General features: G+C 38.2%; 1 pseudogene; it reads left to right on the forward strand.

The window, feature by feature from the left end:
* The window catches only part of LOC148538907 (uromodulin-like), a 104,013-nt pseudogene that overhangs the window by 16,426 nt on the left and 71,926 nt on the right, over window positions 1-15,661 (forward strand).

Genomic DNA, 15,661 nt, shown 5'->3' on the forward strand with positions numbered 1-15,661 from the left:
CCAATCAGATTCCAGGTATTATCTACTAGAAGGTGCTAGATAAATGAGAAGTAGAATCTAAATAGTTTGCTATGGGCAACATCATTCCTTAAATAGAACTCCCATCTTAGTAAATTTACCCCTATGTCTGTACAACAATGGACTTATCAATGGTTTTATTTCTCACAAATATACTATACTTAGTCAGGATGCTACTTCCCTTCCAAAAGGTAAGTACAGACCTCACTCCAATGGGGCTCTCTGCATGAAACCATAATTCTCAGCAAGTCTTCTTGTTTCAATCTCTCTCTGCTGCTTAGTGCTTTGTGTGCCTCACACTGCTCAATGGCATCCTCCAGCTCTCCTCTCTCCACAGCTCCATCTGTCATCCCTCCAATTTTTTTTTAATCATCTTTTTTTAAATGTCTCTGGCGCTATGCCCTTTCCAAAATGGTCTAATTTGAGTGGGATCTCACCAGTCACAAAATGTCTGTCACCAGAATATGCCACAGTGTATATTATCTGTGTGTGGAACAGGTCTTTAAGTAATATCTTTAAGGTATCTAAATGATACCTTGACACTGCAGGGTATCACATTAGTTTTACAGATTAGTCTAAAAATAAAATCTGATAATAAAAATAAATGGGGTGGAAGAGCAGAGATATTTCCAGTTTTTAGAAGGTCTTAACCTTTGCACTAGTTCAGAGTTCATGGCGATCAGGTTTTGTCCTGTTCTTTGATTTGAACGCAGTTTGCATTTTCCTAGACTTAATATGAAAATGCGTTTCAGGTCGAGTTATTATGACTAATTTAAATAACATATCTTTAAAGACCCACAAGTGCTATAATTAATAATGACAGTATTAATGTCCCAACACTGTTTTGATTAGCTCAAATAATAAGAGAGTCTAAACTAAAGATGTGTGCAGACCCATGTCCCTCATTCAGACCCACTCGCAAGCGCCTATGTGCTCGCAAGCAGGTTGATGGTGAGGGCCTGCGCACGCGGAGCGCTCGCAGTGCGCATGCGCAAGCTCCAGAGCAAATGACAAATTCACTCGCTCCAGGGGTCACTACAAACGGGGCGTTGATCGACAGCTCACCCTGTTTTGTAGGCGGGGTGGGAGGGTGGCCGGACGAACGGAGGTGTTCCTGAAGGAATACCTGCCATTTGTAAGCGGCCCTACTGACATCACCAGTGATGTCAGTAGGGAGCTTCCTGCTCTGTTAGAGCAGGAAGCTACCTGGGGCTTGCGGTAGATGAGACCCTACTGCAAGGGTCTCGTCGCAAGACCCGATGGTCACGATTGTCTCGACCATCGCGACCATCACCTGATCACTTGCTAAAGCTGTGGGTGATAACCCACAGCTTAGCGAGCGGCCAGGAGGCCGGCTTTCAAAACAAAAGCGGCCGCCCTTATTCAGAGTGAGTGCTCGCTTTTTGCTAGCGGCTCTGAATGATTGCCCATATGTTTTGGTTTTGGTTTTAAATCATCATCATGTTTTGGTTCAACTTCAATTGTTTTAGTTTTGGATTTTAAATTGATAAAAACAGCTAAAATCAGGTAATTTGGACCTGTTTTTGTTCCCACAATATTAACATTTATTTCCAGTACATTTAGTCAATCTCACAACCTACAATATTGTTTGCACCAATACTGCCTAAAGGGAAGTAGTGAGGTAACTGGCTAAACTAAGCGACAGAGCAGTGGCACAAACACTTTGCAGCTTAAAAGAATATAGCACATCTGTGAAACATAATGGCACTACAGTGGCAGACAGGAAGGCAGTTTAATAAACATTTTGACTCTATAGAATGTTTTCATTAATCAAGAACTAATAGCCTAAAAGTAAAAGCCTTGTAGAAAATATAATATATTGCCAACACACTTCTCTAAAGCCGCTAGTTTGTATGCTGTCAGTACTGTAGCAGCAAATAGTTACACTTTAAAAATATGAGTGAGGTCCACCCCAAAACTAAATACCATTATTGGACCTCTGAGCCTGGTCAGGTATTTGTAAATCGGGGGAATAATGGTGCGAAGTTCCCCCTATTTTCCAATGACAAGCCCTGGGCTGAACTAGCCAGGGGCTAACACTATAGCAAGGACACACAGCATGGGGTCCCCTGCCATAATGTTAACAAGCCCCAATCTGGTCAGCCCAGGGCCAGAAGCCCTCAAAATGTTGGAACCCTCAAAAAATGGAGTCCCTATCGCTGCATCCTTTTTGGTGGTAATTGCAGGGGTTATGGTAAATAAAGAGTTAATATTTTTTTACAGGCAGCCTACAAGTCCTAGCAAGCTTGATCTGGCATAATGGTACTTGTAAAAACAGCAAATGCCTGGTGGTGCTTGTAGTCCACCTGTCAACAAAATATTAAAATAAATACAAAGCACACACTTCCCCATTCATTTCTATGGAATGGGGAGTGCCACCCAGTGGTAAAAATAACACATACAATTGTCCCCACACAGAGCCCATTCATGTTATGCCACACAGAGCCCATTTAGATTGTGACACTCAGTAGTACCCCTTATACACATTATGCCATGCAGTATTAGTGCCACTTATACATTATGCCACGCAGTTATGCCCTTTACACTATACTGTATTGCCTCTTACACATTATACCACACAGTAATGCCCTTTACAGATATGCCACATTGTAGTAGTACCCCAAATAACACATTATTCCACACAATAGTAGTGCCGCTTACGCATTATGCCCCCCAGCAACTCACCACCCCATATCCCTCCAGCAGCCTCTCACCTCTCCCTGTGTGTCATCAGCAGCCAGCAGGTGTGGATTTGGGGCCGGACCACCAGCTTAGTACAGCTGGCACTTTGGCAGGCAGTGACAGACATGGACAGACAGCGATGGTGCAATTTGAATCTTGCACCGGTTGAGAGCCAATCAGAGATTGCAGACTGGCAGCCATTCAGGAGCCTCCACTGCTGATTGACTGCCAGTCCATTAGCTCTGACTACCTCATGACCTGTGGCACTGTCACTCCATGACTGCCTGCCAGTGTGCCAGCTGTAATCAGCTGGCAGGCCTGCACCAAATCAACATTGCTGACATCTGGGCCCCCCTCAACAGCCCTGACTGGACCAACCCACCTTGTGTGCATGACTGGGTGCAGGGGGAGTGGCAAGCTACAGAGGCACCATAGCTTCCACACCCCTTACACCCACGGTAGTTACACTACTGTTTGCAAGCATGTTAGAAAACAATGGGGTTATTTTCTGGATCAATGGATTGGGGTTGTAATGGTTGTGCCTATACATAGAATGGTTTTTTTTGAGAAATGTACTCCTTGGGACTATGTAAGAACTATGGAGATAAAAAAATGTTTTTCTATATTTTTGTTTGTCTCTCTGGAATAAATTTGGATTGCATTTTCAATATTGTATAGCTTAGTCACATAGAAAGAAACTGAGGTATGTATTATCGCAATGTGACATTAGGTAGAGGAGCAATAAAGGATAAACCAGATGTTTGACACTCAGCACTTGCAGTGTGCAGGCTCCTCAAGCCAAAGATGACTACTGTAGATGTATAAAAATATATTTTTTGGGACAAATATACTTTTAGGGACTGTTTATGAACTATGGAGATTTAAACAATGTTTTATCAGAATTTCCACTGGCTTCTCAAGTCCAAAATGACTATATATATATATATATATATATATATATATATATATATATATATGTATATTCAAGATCTCTTTTGTAGGAAAATCCAACTATATGTGAATCCAGTAGATGGCACACCAAGCCAAATACTACATCTCATAGAGTTACTGCTCATGGTATTACTGTCTTTGATAAATTAGTTCCACTGAGCAATAACAGACATTCATGTGAGTGAAGCTGCGGGTAAACTCTATTTTTAAATATAATCTATACCATGTCTAAAGTCCTCCTTTATTTAATATTTAATATTTTGTTAAGGTATTGGATCTTCTTTTTATACATATTGGTTAATGAATTCACAAGACACCATCACAAATTTTTTATACTATTGAAGGTTTAATATAATATATATAATAAAAAAACAATGGAAACACACAGAATGATAATTGTTTTTATTACACATTTTTCCAGTTAAGACACATTCTGTCTTTACCTGTATATCTTTGTTTCAAACATATTTTCCTGACATTTGTCAACTATTGGACATCTTTTTAGTGTATAATGAATAAAAGTCAAGTTTTAGTATGCAATGAAAACCACTTATCTGTGTGCACCATTCGGAAACAACACTTTCCTTCTTCCTTTTCATGATTATTTCTGTTGTAATTTGGTTGCAACCCCAATAACAATATCATGTATCTGATATCCATAATACAGGGTCCAAAAGACTAAGATAACTTATAATGAATAAATGAAATTTAATAATGTGTGCAGATGATTGTACTTCTACATTGCTAGGGATAGGAAGTAGAAGTAATATGACAGGAAGTAACATATATGCAATACAAAACACATGAGATCCGACATTTCCGGGATTATGATGTTTTGCCTCACTTCGAGACCCAAATTTGCTGTGAGGAACTGAGCCAAACAATACCTCGGTTTCATTTGGAACCCCCAAATATGGGTGTTTTAAGAATTCACGGAATTTGTACCACTTATCTCTAGTTTGTGGAGGTGCTTCATTGAAGTGGACAAGCATCTTAAATTGCATCGGGAGAAGAGAAGACCAAAGTGATGCACCACTGTAAAACCACAGTGTTTTGTGGTGAGCATCCAATAAGCTTTATAAATGTGGTCCAGTGATGGCTGACCTGAGATTTCTGAGATTGTATGAATTCACTATAGGTACTTACCAATATTAGAAATAACTAAATACTTAATTATTTCTCAAATATCATCCATCATAATTGTGCAACATTTAGACAATACAAGATTGCTGATTATCACAATTATACATTAAATTTCTGCATATAATTCTAAGAATTTATTTCTACTCAGAAGAGGGAATGAGAGTAAATAGCATTTATATCATTGTTATTTATATTTATTTTATCAGCTAAATTAAGTTTAAAAAAATTGCAATTAAAAATGTAATCATATAAAAGTCCTTTTTTGGTAAATTAGGATTTGCTTCCATCATTATATTTTTCTGTTTCATTTTTATATAATTTGCATTGTTTAAAAATCTTACAGTATTGACTATGTTCCAGACATAAAGTTCATTTAACTCATATATTTTTATATGTATCCTTTTCCCCTAGAATTCCCATCACTGACCTATGTTGTGGACACAAGCGGCTCAACTACTCTGTCTTTGCTACAAGAAGCCACCAGGATTCTTACTAACAGTCTTTTGGCATCATCTGACAATGTAACACAACAGTATACCTTGGTGGAATTCAATGATCTAAGTATGGAATTTTTACACTGAATAAATTACCATACACACACAGGGATACACTTATCAACTTTTACAGTTGAATGAAGATGACACAATGGCAGGACTGGACTGCCCATCTGGCACTTCTGACAAATGTCAGAAGGCCCGATGGGCCAGTCTGGCTGCAAACCCCGGCCAAGCAGCTCCGCCTCCTAGCACTCTGCTTGGCCGGGGATACTGAAAGACGGGCCATGAGGCATGGTCACACCCCTTTTCAGTGAGACCACGACCCTTTTGTGGTACTGTTCTGCAGAAAACAAGAAAGAAAATTAAGGTGCACACTTTAAGCACTAGAATATTGATAATCAAAACAGTTATAATATGGAATTTATATAAGTTCTTAGTACATTTTTGGCCAAAAATGTATGTCTAATATCCCTATTACTGACACAATATATAAATTTATCCAGGACTTACCTATAATAGTGCCCATTACAATGTGTAGACTGCAATGCAAGTACCTATACAAACTTAAATCACTTAAGGACAGGAAGGACTTTTATTTTATTTGTACTTTTATTTACTTTTATTTGTACTTTTATTATGCTACAAGCATCACAAAACCAATTACAACAGTACACAACACAGTGTGAGCAGTGTACTAGTGTGGCACATGTAGTCTGTAATTTTACTTTGCAGTGTTACACACTGCAGACTTGCTCATTACAAGGAGGCTGTCAAACAATAATTAATGACAGAGACATAGTGTTGGGTGATAGAAGCACATCACTAAACTTGTTGTAGGTGTATCTTTTAATGTCTCTAGTGGCAAAGGCACTGGTATTCCTGGGCCATGAGGTATAAGGTGGATCACAGATGGGAGGTTTGTGTAGAAAATGATTTACTATTCTTTACATTGTAACCTTTTACATTGCATTAGCAAAAGTAATAGTCATCACTATAATTTCTGGGTTCCCTCCTAATCATAGAGACCCTAATATGGAAACTCTTTACATACCTTTGACTACACATATAGAACATACCTTATGTGGACTTATCCTGATCACCATGTTTCAACTTTTTCACAAAGTTAGTAATGTTCCTCTGATGCTTTTTGACTGCAATTTCCTCACATATGTACTATAACAAAAGAAGGAAAGAAAAAGGATGCAACTGGGCAGGAAACACAGAAAGGGGCAGTAATACATTTGATAAATCATCACTGACAAACTGGATAAAAATTATATTTCTGATATATTCTCTCCATGATGACTCATGGCTCAGTCACCGCACTGTCACTTACCCATCCACAAGTCTTTTTTAACTAAAAAAAAAAAAATTATAGTAGATTTATCAAATTACTGTATATTAAAAACTGTAAATACTGTAAACAAAGTGTAAAAAATAAAATATTAGGTTAATACGCAAAAATAGGCTTTTTTTGGGAAAAAAATTTTTTTTCACATTTTTGGATTTTTTAAATGAAATGTGTTACATTTATCACAAGTTTGTGTAGGCATCATTTTACTATATCAGCACAAAAAATGATTATACCAATAAACCTCCCAGTGTCCCTTGCTCTGTACATTAATGGCACCCCGTAGCATAACAGAGTAGCTTAACAGCATGGTGTGCAGCAGAATGATGCTGGGTGTAAATTTTGTCCAGTCAATTTACCAAACAGGAGAGAATACACTCGGCCAGAGTGTATGTGATGCTAAGTGTGCTGCACAGTTGTGTGGTGTTGGTGGCAGCTAGTCCACACGTGGTAAAGCTTAATCAGTTCTTAGAAACCAAGTAGAAACAACAAGTAGATTAAAGACACAGAATACACAGGTGTAACAGTAGTAATGATGCAGCCAGGACATTGAAGTGCACTGGTATTCTGAGTGGTAAATGCAACAGCTGATCATAGTTCATAACATCATTCAGAGGTGGTCGTTAGATGCAAGCGGTCGCTCTGAATCTGGGCAGCCGCTTGCATCCTGAATGGCTGCCTCCTTGTCGATCGTTAAGCTGTGGGTTAACACCAACAGTTCTAACGACCGACATGGGTGATGGTCGCGATGGTCCAGACCATCGCGACCATCGGGGCTTATGACCAGACCCTAGGGTAGGGTCTGGGCACTCATAAGCCCCAGGGAGCTTCCTGCTCTGTTCGAGCAGGAAGTTCCCCACTGACATCAGCAATTATGTCAGTGGGGCCGCCCCTAAATGGCAAGCATTCCGACTGGAACGCCTCCATTTGGCCGGGCATGCCCCGGCCCGCCCAGCAAATGGGTGAGCTGTCACTCAACATCGACAGCTTGCCCCGTCTGCTACGAGACCCCTAATGACGGAGCGCCCGTCGTTAGCCGGGTCTCGCGCATGCGCACGACGGAGCCGACTCCGTCATGCGCATGCACTGTGGGGCAACATCGAGTCAGTTGTGAGCACTCAGCGCTCACAACTGACTCTGAATTAGCTCCATAGTGTACTTGTGGTGAGCTAGTAGGCTTTGCATGGCTATTAGTTTGGGAGAGTCTCAGAGTTGCGTCTATTTGGCAAGAACATTGAGAAAGACACGCCAACAGGGTCATACCTCCTGCTGAGCTATTTTGTAGAAAGATGGCTAATAACTGCAACAGCATGAACTCAACTGGACAGCATAACAGAAATACAGTTCATGTTCTGCCAAGGTTTGGGAACTTTTACACATACTCTGTATTTGAGAAAGTTCTGAAGATGGAGTTTCAATTTAATAAAGAAACATATAATAAAAGTAACGTGTTTTATGTAGTAATTGTAATAATACAGCAACTGATTACAACTATTATGACTTCTGTTTTCTTCAGGTGTCGGACCCCTCCTTGCCACCTGCTCCACCACAGACTTTGTCAATTACATTAATTCGCTTTATGTCAGTGATGGTGGTGACTGTCCTGAATATGCAATGGCTGGACTACTGCAAGCATTGGAAAATATTCCATCTGGTTCAGTGGTTGCATTAATCACAGATGCCTCAGCAAAGGATAGCATTGACAGTTACACAGTAAATCGCATATTTTTTCTTCTAGATTCTAAACAAGCAAAGGTAAGATAATTACAAGCTGGGACTTATGTAATAGGGTGCGATCTGGTGCTACTGTGGGAACTCCTGTGGATCTTCCCATGTTTTTAAAGTTGAAGACTGGCAGGCGTTCCTGCAGTGGCACCAGATCACACCATACAGGAAGAAACATTATCTGTGAATAAAATGTGAAAAATTGGGGGAATAATATCTATAATGTTGATATTAACAATAACATACAAAATGATAATTCTTAAGTAAATATCTGAATTACAAACAATCTTACGAATGTTTTTTTCTATTTACTATTAAGCTAGCAAAAGAGATCACAAGAATAGACAAACAGTCTGCTCTAAAGAACAACACACTAAAATATAAATTTTGATGTCTATATTGAATGTACCATCTAAACATTTACAGTGCAGAGTGGCAAAATTATGTGGACCTTTGGATTTAATAACTGGTCTACTTTTGGTAGATAGAAACTCAACCAAATATTTCCGGTAGCTGAGAATCTGTACAGTGTTTAGGAGGAATTTTGGACCATTCTTCCCTGGGCTACTCTTGAAGGCTAATTTTGTTCTGTTGAAGCCATTAAGTTGTTGATTTACTTTTGTTGATTATGTGATTTTCCTAATGCATCACAAATTTCTGTTGAACTTCAAATTACACACTCCTGCAAAATGTGTAGATAAAGTTTAGAATTAATATTTCCATCAATGAAAGCTAATGGTGCAGACCTTGAGGCACCAGAGCAGCCACAAACCATGCTGCTCTCTCACCATACTATAATTTTTGGTATAATGTTTTTATTTTAGTGTGCTGTGCCTTTTTTTTTCTCCACACATACAAGTGCAGTGTGTTCCTTCAAACAATTCAACTTACGTTTCATCTGTCCACAGAATATTTTGTCAGAAGAGCTGTGGAACATGCAGATGCTCTTTAGCAAACACCTAAAGTGCCACAATTTTTTCACAGCACGGGATACCCCGACTTTAAGTTTGTATCACCGGAAATTTTTCCTAGACACCATACTGATTTACTAGTACCCACAGGGGTCTAGTTGATTACATTACTAGCCACATATGGATGGCAGTTTTCTGTCTAGATACAAAACATAGGGAGCATTCAGGACTCATTTGTCTCTACCTTTGCTTTCTAATTATCTATGTATTTTCTGTGAAATCTTATAACAACTATTTCAGTGTAGTCTTGTTCAGAATACCACACTATTTATCTGTTTGAAATATGCAGACTGCTATTGTAAATATTAGGTGTGTGACCTACTAGATGTGCCCAATTAACTGCATGTGTCTGATGATCTCTGCGGATTGTAGACACATGCTGTGACATCTACTATTTGATTACTACGTTTCTCACACCACCTGCATTAATAATTCTGTGGATATTCCATTTTGAAGGATTTTCCATGGACCATTATCAGATGTTGATGTGTTGGATAAGAATTATCACTCCAGTTATATTATATATAAACATTCTTTAGTAGTTCAGTCCTTCAATGGGACATTAAGGCATTTATGCTCTAAATATTGACTGTGATTTATCATTCCCACTATAATCTGTATTGTCTTTTCCGCAACCTTGAGGCATGTTTTGTGGGAGATCACAATGAATTATGTTCCTATTTAGGAGTGATTAAATGTGTTCCTAATCTAATGAGTCACAATTTTTTCAATTCACGATTTTAGATATGGAAATGTTTATGCAGACTTTTGATATGGTGCTTTATTGAACACAATAGATTATTTTCTCTTATTTTCTCTTATTAATGCATGGGAAACAATTACAGTCTTGCAGCTATGTAATAGTGAGGCTTTGCAATAATTTATGCCTATTCTGAGATGACTATAATGTTTTGTATGTTTCATTGACTGTAACAATTTAATGTATCATTTTGGAACTGAGAAGGTATAACATTTCTGACACTGGGATAGAAACAAAATATACTGTAGCATTACCATCTCTGCATTGTATGTAAAACCTTTGGCAGTAGTTTATGACTATTGCCTAATTGTGTTCTTCTGGAATACAAACTAATTGTTAATTAATATTATTATCTGTATCTGTAGCATCAACACCTTTTCTAGTTCTCTATTAACTGCTGACTATCTCAGGTTAAGTAATTCTCTCATTGGAGTAGGAATACTACTGTCCCAATCTTTTACATACACAGTTATTCCACAGGTACTATCCCTTACATTTACATCATTTGAAGTACATTCTATTAGGAGACCAGCACCCGGCATCCTGATCGAAGTGATGCTGGCCACCGAGCATGGACAGTCGCGGGGGGGAGGGTTAGGTATAGGGCTCCCAGGGGGGACTTAGGGTTAGGCACCCCCCTGGTAGGTTAGGGTTAGGCTAGGGGGAGGGAGGGTTAGGGTTAGGCACCCCCAGGGGGGACTTAGGGTTAGGCACCCCCGGGGGACTTAGGTTTAGGTGGCGGGGAAGGGGGGGTTAGGTTTAGGCAGTTAGAGGGAGGATTAGGGTTAGGCACTTGGGGGGGAGGTTAGGGTTAGGCACCCCTAAGGGAGGATTAGGGGGTTAGAAATATGTTAATGAATACTTACCTTCATCGATCGGGATTTCCTCCTCTGCCGGGATGCTGCTGTCGGGATTCCAACTGCCGGGCAGGGGTCTAGCAGTAAATCATGCCAATTCCGTTAAAACAGGAGCTTATTCCATTGCAGAGCATATACTTTCTGGACTTCAGGTTATTCTCCCTTTTTTTTCAGCAGTGTGTTTTTGCTGCATTTCATATAAATGAATAATGTAATTACCACCATGAATGATCAGGGATCTATTTTATTTATTTTCTAAAATAAAGAATAGCTTGCAAAATTATGAATATACATGTAGTAATGTCATTAAATGTACTACTGATTAAATAAATAGTTTTAATGAAACATATTAAATCTATTCTTTCAAAGGTCTTCATTTTTGGTGCCTACCCATGTGGCAGTACATCTGATTACGATTTTCAGGTTTACAATGATATTCTTCTTGTAGCTATGGACATGATTTTCAAAATGTATACTCAAGCACTAAAGTAAGTAACATTTGTTTATATATTAGTTAGCTGGCAGACAAATGTACCCCATCATTTCCTCTCCCCACCATCAGCATAAGTGCACAGATACAACATTAAAAATTATTATTAAAAGAAATGATACATTGAGAGTGTTTCTGTGTTGAATCCCACTCAACTGGTTTTCTACAGTTTTATTGAACAAAAATTATATGGCAAAAATATAGGATAAAAATCTTTAACGGCACTACTTGTATCCTATATTTTTGTATATTGTTCACTCAGGTCTGGGGTAGACCTATTAATTGTCTTTTAGGCTGCTTTCTTGTTTTTTGCGCTGATTCAATCCCTATATATATATATATATATATATATATATATATAACCTTTGCTAAAAGATTATATGGCAACCACAGGTTCCAGGTGGCTGGGTCAAGAGTAAGTATATTCATATAATGTTTTTACAATCCTAATTTAACATTAGGAAGGGAAGATAAAGGGGTTCTCCCATTCTCCTTTGCCTCACAGTAATTGATGTAAAATTTGTTGCCTTTCTAATGCTGGGCATACACTATACAATTATTTCTCAGATATCTGTCCAATTTGGCTGGTTGGAATGAAAACCTGGTAAATGTATGTGAGCAAATGACAGTTGAGCATATGGTCTTAAAACCTGGAAAATGGGCAAAAACGATTGTTCAAACTGGTTAAATTCGTGTGTTTTAACCAATTTGTCTGAACAACATTTTTGTCTGCTTTCCAGTGTGTGTGAGCAAATTGTCGATTTTCATTTGCTCCAATACATTACCAGATTTTCATTCAAACCAGCCAGATTGGACAGATATCTGACTGATAATTGTATAGTGTATGCCCAGCATAACTCATGGCAAGGAAAACCTCAGAACCATGGTGAGAAGAACATAACTCATATGGCATCCAATTGTCTATGAAAAATTAAAAATATTACCACAATAATCAAAAATAAAAATTCCAAAGTGCTGGCATTAAACTTATCAAAAACAATTTTTTTGGGGTGAATTTAAAACCCTTGATTTTTATATATAGATGTATTTGGAGAGGCTGCAATCACTCACTCATCCATATGGCAGAATGCACGGCACACAAAAGTCTATTTCTATGTGCAAAAAAAAGCCATCACATCCTATTGTATTTTATAGATGTAATGTTTATAAAAAGTTTTAAAAAACATTGTGAAAAAATTAATCCACTGATAAGTGGTAATTACAGGAATGACAGCATAGTTGTAAGCATATATGATCAAATACTTATTAATCACAGTTACTGTATAAGCTTGGTCATAGTGGGAGGCATAAAAGTGTGTCACAACACAAATAAACCCCAGCGCTTATCCGTACCTAGTGTTAGTAAGAAGAAATGTAACAGCAGCCAGAGAACAAGTGAGGTATGCCAGTCCTCACAATTAGAAAGGTATAGAGCAAAGCACACTTAGAACATTATACAAGCACTACACATTTAATAAAAATATAAATGTTTATTCATTAAAAATAATTTATACTTAAGAAATTAATTACTCCCAGGAGGATACAATAAAAAAATTATAAACAATTATGTGTACCTAGTGACACTCTCACAGGAAATCAATAAAAGCAGTATCACATTAAAATGTTGCACTACAATCTATAAACATTGTGTAAACTTCAGTCAACAAAAGACACATTGTTAATAAAAATCCATACAGTATAGTAAGTTCTCCAGCATTTAAATAACAGAAACAATAAGCAATAATTTGCTAATAAATAATCAACCGTATTCAACTTGCTTATGTAGATAATTCAGAATCCAATAGTAGTGTTAGAGAACTTGAAATAACAGCTATATCTAACCATGTTGGCCACAAAAAGACAGTATAAGTGCACCTGCTCTGTTATAGAGATGTTTAGTGGCTGCTCCTTTAAAGCCTTACTCACGCAAGAGAGTCCTTCGGTTCCAGCCACATCCAATGTTATATAGGCGGATAGAGCCATAGGAATGTATCAGCGTCAGATGGGGGCCCTTTCCACTGCATAAAAATTAGGCAGCAGCCAGCTGGTAGAGCCCTGGTGTGTATGACAGTCACACTGCAGAGTCATATCAGTGTCAGGGTAGGAGTATACTACACCGTAATGATGCAGGCAAAAGGGGAGAGTGTTGGATCACCAGGTCGAGTGACCCAGCAATCCAACCCAGGTAAATAGCTGGGTTTAACACGGGTGTATACCGTGAAACCCTGCTGTGAGAACAGCGCACTCTCGGTCACGATGACCTGGAGTGCGCTGCAAGCCAGCCGATTGGTCCAGCTTCAGTGGCGCTTGGAGATGATGTCATCTACAAGCGTCCACTTTCACGCTGGGAAAGCCAGGTCTATGCAGACCCTACTCCAGTGTGAGCAGCGCAGACTCGGGAATATCGTGAGTCGGCGCCAGCTAAATTCCGGGTCTGATCCGCATAGGAACTCTGTTCCAACTCTGGGTCAGACCCAGAATTTTGGTGGAAATGGGGTATTAGTCAGTACAGAGAGGTAGAGAGGAAAAGTGTAATCCAGCAGTCAATAGCAATGGTTGAATAGGGAGGCATAAAGTCAGCAACAAACTGCAATGATGGCCTTTTCAAGAAGCAGGTGTAAAAAGTCATCATAGGTACGGTAAAATGCGTTGAAGATAATCCCAAACTAGGAAGGAAGAAACATGATGACCGCTTTAAAAAAATCTGAGAGAAAATGGATCTACATCCTAAAAACTCTAAAAGCACATGGTCTGAATATAGAAAGTGAATTAAATGCATTTCTAACATATCAGTTGTATATTATACAAGCAACATAACAAGGCACTTAAAAGAATAAATAAAAAAACAAGGCATGAAGGAAACACCTTTTAATATTTTTATTCCATCATATACTAATGGGCAATCTGACATGAGCTACCTGCAGATATATTTTTTATATTTTTTATTTTGTATTTCTTTAAGCGCTGACCTTATTTTATTTCTTTTTTGTGTATTAGATAGAATGTTCATTTAGGAAATAAACCAATTTAGATATGAGTACATTTTTTGTGAGTCTTATTACATATATTTCTATATCAATGATCACTAATATGCTAACACTAATGTAAATACATTGTTTTTTAAACTAATTTTACATATTTCTTTTATTTTAGGTAGCAAATCACTTAACTTTTTCCTCCAGATTCCAATTAACAGCACAACACAAATGTTCTCCATTGATCAAGAAATTTACTATTATAGTACTTTTAATTTCTTTGTATCGATTAATTTTAATTCACTAATAGTATCTACATCTTGTTCAAGCTGTTCATTCACCATTTACACACCTACTGGTAAGATTTTATTGTCTAGTTAAGTTTCAATGCTATAGTTTTAATACTAAAGTTATGTGCTGTACAGTGACTAAGGGGGAGATGTACAGTAAGTAGAGATGGTAAGTGCCAAATGTGGTATAACTAGCGCTATTTGATTCTCACAATAAAGATGGAAAATCATCCAGACGTTATTAAAAATTATAACCGCACTTTTGTGGCTTATCGTTTTTTCACATTACCTGCTGGCATCCCCGGGATCTCAGGCTGCGCACAAAATCTTGCAATGTTTGCAAGATCTCACATGTGCACAGTGGGGCTGGCCAGGTGAGACATAGCACTTTAGCACTAGGTAGATGTACTGTTGGTCTTGCATGGATCACCAGAGGGGGTAGTTAATACATCTCTGCTTCCTGTTTTGCCTCCATAGCAGCATGATAAGTGGAGTTTTAGTAAATTTCCCCCTAAGTGACAATAGTTGGATAATGCTGCATGTTTCATCTACCACATAAGGTCAGCACCAAGATTTCTTACAAATTCCTATAAAGGACCAGTCTCTACTGCAAATAAATCAAGCAAATAATTCCACAGAGCATCTATACATAGGAATGTACTGCACTCATATTTAATATTAATTGTTGATACAAATGAATTCATAAAACCACAAGTTGATTCTACACTTGGCATTGAGTGAGTAGACCAGTTAGCCTTACCTATCCTACCAACAATCTCAGTATTTATGCAAGACCAAGCATCAGAATAGAAAAAAAAACAAATAGGGGCAAATGTAATAGTGTGAGAGTTTAGAAAATGTGAGAGTTTAGCAGTAATCTCTCACACTATTACATTGTGCATGTTGTATTTTCAAAATGGGAAAACATCT

Source organism: Taudactylus pleione, unplaced genomic scaffold (genome assembly GCF_031769625.1).
Source record: "Taudactylus pleione unplaced genomic scaffold, aTauple2 ptg000032l, whole genome shotgun sequence".
NCBI classification, from domain to species: domain Eukaryota; kingdom Metazoa; phylum Chordata; class Amphibia; order Anura; family Myobatrachidae; genus Taudactylus; species Taudactylus pleione.